The following is a 6,205-nucleotide window of genomic DNA, read 5'->3' on the forward strand; positions in this document are numbered from 1 at the left end:
GTTAGAAAAATAGGATGATCGAGCAGCAGTAAGGGCTCTTCAGTACTGACTTTCCAAGCTAGTCGGAAGACTTCCAGTTTGGTGTGGCGCCATTTCCGTTCCAATTTTCTGGAAGCTTGCTTCAGAGCTCGGGTATTTTCTGTGTACCAGGGAGCTAGTTTCTTATGAGAAATGTTTTTAGTTTTTAGGGGTGCAACTGCATCTAGGGTATTGCGCAAGGTTAAATTGAGTTCCTCAGTTAGGTGGTTAACTGATTTTTGTCCTCTGGCGTCCTTGGGTAGACAGAGAGAATCTGGAAGGACATCAAAGAATCTTTGTGTTGTCTGTGAATTTATAACACGACTTTTGATGTTCCTTGGTTGGGGTCTGAGCAGATTATTTGTTGCAATTGCAAACGTAATAAAATGGTGGTCCGATAGTCCAGGATTATGAGGAAAAACATTAAGATCCACAACATTTATTCCATGGGACAAAACTAGGTCCAGAGTATGACTGTGACAGTGAGTGGGTCCAGAGACATGTTGGACAAAACCCACTGAGTCGATGATGGCTCCGAAAGCCTTTTGGAGTGGGTCTGTGGACTTTTCCATGCGAATATTAAAGTCACCAAAGATTAGAATATTATCTGCCAATAGGAATTCAGGGAACTCAGTGAGGAACGCTCTATATGGCCCAGGAGGCCTGTAAACAGTAGCTATAAAATGTGATTGAGTAGGCTGCATAGCTCAAAGGACGAAAACGTCATTTTGTTTTTTGTAAATTGAAATTTGCTATTGTAAATGTTAGCAACACCTCCGCCTTTGCGGGATGCACGGGGGATATGGTCACTAGTGTAGCCAGGAGGTGAGGCCTCATTTAACACAGTAAATTCATCAGGCTTAAGCCATGTTTTCAGTCAGGCCGATCACATCAAGATTATGATCAGTGATTAGTTCATTGACTATAATTGCCTTTGAAGTAAGGGATCTAACATTAAGTAGCCCTATTTTGAGATAATATAATATATGTTCCTCTCTATGTATCCTCTATGTGAGATGTGAGGTATCATGATCTCTTTCAATAATGACAGGAATGGAGGTGGTCTTTATCCTAGTGAGATTGCTTAGGCGAACACCGCCATGTTTAGTTTTGCCCAACCTAGGTTGAGTCACAGACACTGTCTCAATGGTGATAGCTGAGCTGACTACACTGACTGTGCTAGTGGCAGACTCCACTATGCTGGCAGGCGGGCTAACAGCCTGCTGCCTGGCCTGCACCCTATTTCATTGTGGAGCTAGAGGAGTTAGAGCCCTGTCTATGTTGGTAGATAAGATGATAACCCCAGAGCTCTGTCAGAGTGACCATCAGGTCCTTGGTCACCTCCCTGACCAATGACCTTCTCTCCCGATTGTTCAGTTTGGCCGGATGGCCAGCTCTAGGAAGCGTTTTGGTGGTTCCAAACTTCTTCCACTTAAGAATGATGGAGGCCACTGTGTTCAATTTAGTGATTATCAATTAAGAGCTAACAGATTAAGTAATAAAATGTATTTTAACAAATGAGAAAAGAATCATAACAAAAGTAACATGAGCGTTGCATTGTAAAAGGCAATGACTTTTTTTGAACATGTATTGCAATGTGAAAACTGTATTTCTAGATGAATTTTGTACAATAGTTGTGAAAACTCACCACATACTTGTGAAAATTGCACAAAAGCGATTGAAAAAACAAACTTGTTAAAAGAAGAAAAACATTTGAGAATATATCATTGTTTTATGCTCATGGTATTCCACAGTAAATTTATATTTTGGTTCAATAGTGAAAAAGTTTTGCTGCATTACAAGTGTTACCAGTTTGGAGTTATGTACTAAGAGTTTTGATAATTCACAACTTACGTGTGAAAATAGCACCAAAGCGATTGAAAAATACTGTAAAAGATAGCAATAATTTCTCGGACATTACATTGATAGTTAAGGTACATGTGTCATTTATAATATTCTTAATTATTAAAAATTCACAAACAGGTTGGATTGCTGTATTTTTCAGTGGGATGATTTTAAAGTGAAGCGGATTTAGACTAAATAATGAAATGCAAAACTTTCTGAATGTACAAATACATATTCATTAACTATGAAAACTATTGCAGTACTGTTAGCTGTTTTTAGATAATATTTGATGAGAAACTTATACTTGGGAAGGCTATCTGATGTGGTTTTAGTGTGTGGGCAAAATAATAGAGACAGAAACCATTTGCCTGACATTCAAAATGACAATCGCCAGAGGCTTGCTCTTGAATGCATGTGCTAGTGTCCATTCTTAGTTATAAACAAACATTTGCATGCAGACAAACAAGTCACAACCATTGTTTTTTTTTTAATAGAAAGATCGTATTTTCTTTCAACCAAGGACGCCAGACATTTTGGGATATATTACAAAGAGAAAAACAGAACAAAACAAATGGAATTATATGGTTTAGACGGTGTGGATTTAGTGGTCTCGTATACAATACAATTTATTTTTGTAGCCAAAAGTGCAAATTCTCCAGAACCACCTATCCCCTGCATAGCCCTGCATAGCCCTGCATAGCCCTGCATAACCCTGCATAGCTTCCAAAATACACTGACAGACAATGTTAATGAAAATGACTTTTCTGAAGAGGACAGGGTTTTTAGCATCCAAGCCTGACAGACAGGGAATACTCTGCTGCCCCAGCGTTTTAAACTAGAATGGATGAATAGTGATTTTTACAATTAGAAATCAATCTACAATGGATAGTCACTCTCTTCTCCCTCACACTACTCTATTTTGCTAAATCTCATTTGGATTTGACTGACAGATTTGGTCGTTCCTATTTTCATGTCTCAGAATGATTTGAGGATACCAGATCCAGCAATTTACTCTAGCTACACAAGGGGCACTATTGTACAGCAAAGAGACACCACATACATTAATGAACCAGTATGTGTAAGTGACATGAGAGATACAAATGAATTGAGCTTTAAACCTACAAAGTACTGCATGTTTGACATTAAGTAGAACTACCCAGTTAGCCTTCTCAGAAAGCTTCTCAACTGTTATGGAAGTTTCTGTGCAGCGCAACTCTCCCAATGAGAATATATGACTTGTTTTCCAAAGAGATTGTATGTGGAGATGAAGGAGACCTTGCCTTAAAACCCTTTCACTCCGAGTGTATCCCCACTGAGCTGCATCTATTAGCTGAGACTCTGTGTATGCCAGAGGTGTATGTATGGCCTAGTGGGGCGGTAGCTCGAATGGACTTCAACCCAAATATCAAATATTCAAGTTCTCATTTTCATGTAGCTTTGCATTTAAATAAAAATCCATAATGAAATAAAAATATCAACAAGAATAAACAATAATAACAATAGTAATAACCCCCAAAAACAGCAAACAATATTCTGGATGGCCTTTCGCAAAGTGCTTTGTTACAATCGCAGAAGCTGAGACATTCAGGCAGTCGGACGGCCAAGCGTCGAGAGGCCGAGCTCACTGCCTGCCTGTCTGTCTGTCTGTCTGTCAGACTGGGGGTGGTAGGAGGTGGAATGGACAGATTGAAACACTCGGCTGTAAAACGCTGACTGTTCCTCTCCCTCTACCCCCTCCGTCTCCCCACGCCAAGACTCAAAAGCGGGAATTACTGTATGAAGTTATGGAATGTATCCTCTATTGGTTGGTGGCTTTAAACCACAAGTGAGTCTCTTTTTCCCTCCCTCCCTCAGCTTCCCCTGCTGAGGGCCTGTGATCTCTAATCAAAGGCCTGTCTTTAGAGATATGGAAACCAGGGTCTGGAGAGACAACCCACCCTTCTCCCCTCCCCTCTGTGCTTCTCATACCCAGATACTTTTATGCATGTTTCAACCTGATTAACACAGACTTCTCAGCACTCTCCCTCCCACAGACAAGCCATTGAATCAACATTAGGTAAAGCAATAGGGGTCACAGTCACATGGCAATGGGGAACCAACTGTTTCCCCGCTCTGCATTCTGGGAACCATTTTGTTAAACATTGGTACAATTTGGCAATTGTACAAATGGATGTTACTGGGGTCAAATCACTAACTGAACAGAAACAGAAATTGAAACGCAATGCATTGCAGTGTTGCTTTCCACCTGAGAAGCACTAACAGAAAAGTAGATAATCAACATTCCCCTGTAATGTCCCCATCACCAGTTCTGTGACTCCCCTATATCGTCCACCATTTTGCTACATCATATAATTCCCAGTGAAACACAACAAGAAGGGGCAACCTGAACCATTGCACAGCACAACTTCCCTGATCTGGTCTCTCCCACTTTTTCCAAACCATTGTACCCCACTGACGTAGATAGTGACTCCTACAGTAAACTGGCCGACCAACCAGCCAATAGCCTCTGATAGGCCCCAGGGATAGCTGTGCCAGTGCCAGAGCCACGCTGTGCATTGTGCCATACTACATATGTCATCCTCAGCTTGCTGTGCTTCACCAGCCTGGACATTCAGGTGTGCAGCACCACTAACAAAACATATCCTCCACCACCATTACCCACTCTCCTGTTTACATTTACATTTAAGTCATTTAGCAGACGCTCTTATCCAGAGCCACTTATTACAGTTATAATTGTTATCAAATGTTTTGCGTAGTTTTTAATGCTTTCAGACATGTTATTTTCTTTTTCTTAATAACTTAGGAACAAAACATCAGGACGATTTGGATAAACACCAACAATAAGTCTTCTTGAAGGAGTTGTGAGACACCTTGTCAGTGTAGCGTGTGTCGGAGTAACAGAGGTCAGGGGCTGAGCCTGGGAGGTCTCACCAGGAGTGGGACCATGGGAACATAGGGCAAGGAAGTAGCAGAGAACTACACCACAACATCAACCAGTAGAACAATTAGTTCATAGGTTCACCTCTTCTTACATTTATAAGTAAGTCATAGTAGTTTGATCAAACAATACAGTGGGAGTTTGATTGAGAGTGGCTCACCAGAGATTTTCAGCCACACTCCTCAACATCCACATGTTTTAACTAACCATTAGGAAGTTAGATGAAGGTGTTCGACAATTAAAAAGAGGGAGGGGTTCTTGCTTTCCTTCTGTTTTAAGTCCGGTTCTCACCCATGTCCCAATGTTCTCCTGGCGAGACAGACAAACAGAGCCCCAGACTGCTACTCGACCCATTAAACAAAGCTTAGTCCTCAGACAAGGCCACAGAGTCCCAGAGAACACTCACTCTACCTAAAGGACACCTGAATTTATCTAGACACTGCTGCTGAACACACTGCTCAGAGGGTTGTCATACTACCTCCCAGAGGTAGCTATATAAGTTATATATAGGGTCTGAATGTTTACAACATTTCAAACATGGAGGGAGAGTTTCAGATTCGCTGTAGTTACATGACTTTAGTCTCCTCTGTGTGAACTATTCTACTACTTTCAAAGCACCTTCAGGCTTTGCTGTATACATTCAACATGATAAGACAGCTTATGTGCAATGACTTATCACAGTCTTTTTCTGCTTTGGTTTGGTTAATTAATGTTGGTATACTTCTCAGAAGAACCTTTACATGATCAAGTCTGCTGGTTAGGGGAATGGATGACCTCTGTGTGTTGGACCGCTGAGTGTGTAACACTCTGTGCTCATGGAAACTCAAGGGCCTTGCTGAGGTCTCATGCCCTCCTACCCTTAGCAGGACAAGGACATGACTTTAGTGCAAACTCTTGTTGTCTCAGCTATAGCACTATTTCCAGTGCTATCAGGCTTTATATCCCCAACCCCACCCAAAACACCCCTCTGCCCGACCTCATAAAATACCCCACCCTCCCTAAACCACATCCCATACCCTGACCCCCACCCACACAAAAACAGCCATAAAGTTGGTTAGAAAAAGAAGGAATGCTGTAGCAGAACCTTTAAGATGTTTTTTTTTTTTACATAAAGACATAAAGGACAAGCTATTCCATCTCCATCATTGTAAAGTCCACAGAAATAAAGGGAGAAATGTGAACTCAAGTAAATATTGTGTATGATTCCACACAATTTCCTGCATACATATCGAGGGGGTGGGCTTCGTTGGTGTGTGGCTTGGTCAGAGGCGTTCTCATTCTAGATATAATGTCTGGAATTACTTTCATATTATACACCAGACATGAAGAGCAACTAGGGCATATCTCTATAAGAGTGTCCTATGTGCAATCTGGGTCTATTTTGGCTTAGCCAAAGAATAACGA

The sequence above is a fragment of the Oncorhynchus gorbuscha genome, linkage group LG06 (assembly GCF_021184085.1).
Source record: "Oncorhynchus gorbuscha isolate QuinsamMale2020 ecotype Even-year linkage group LG06, OgorEven_v1.0, whole genome shotgun sequence".
Lineage (NCBI taxonomy): Eukaryota > Metazoa > Chordata > Actinopteri > Salmoniformes > Salmonidae > Oncorhynchus > Oncorhynchus gorbuscha.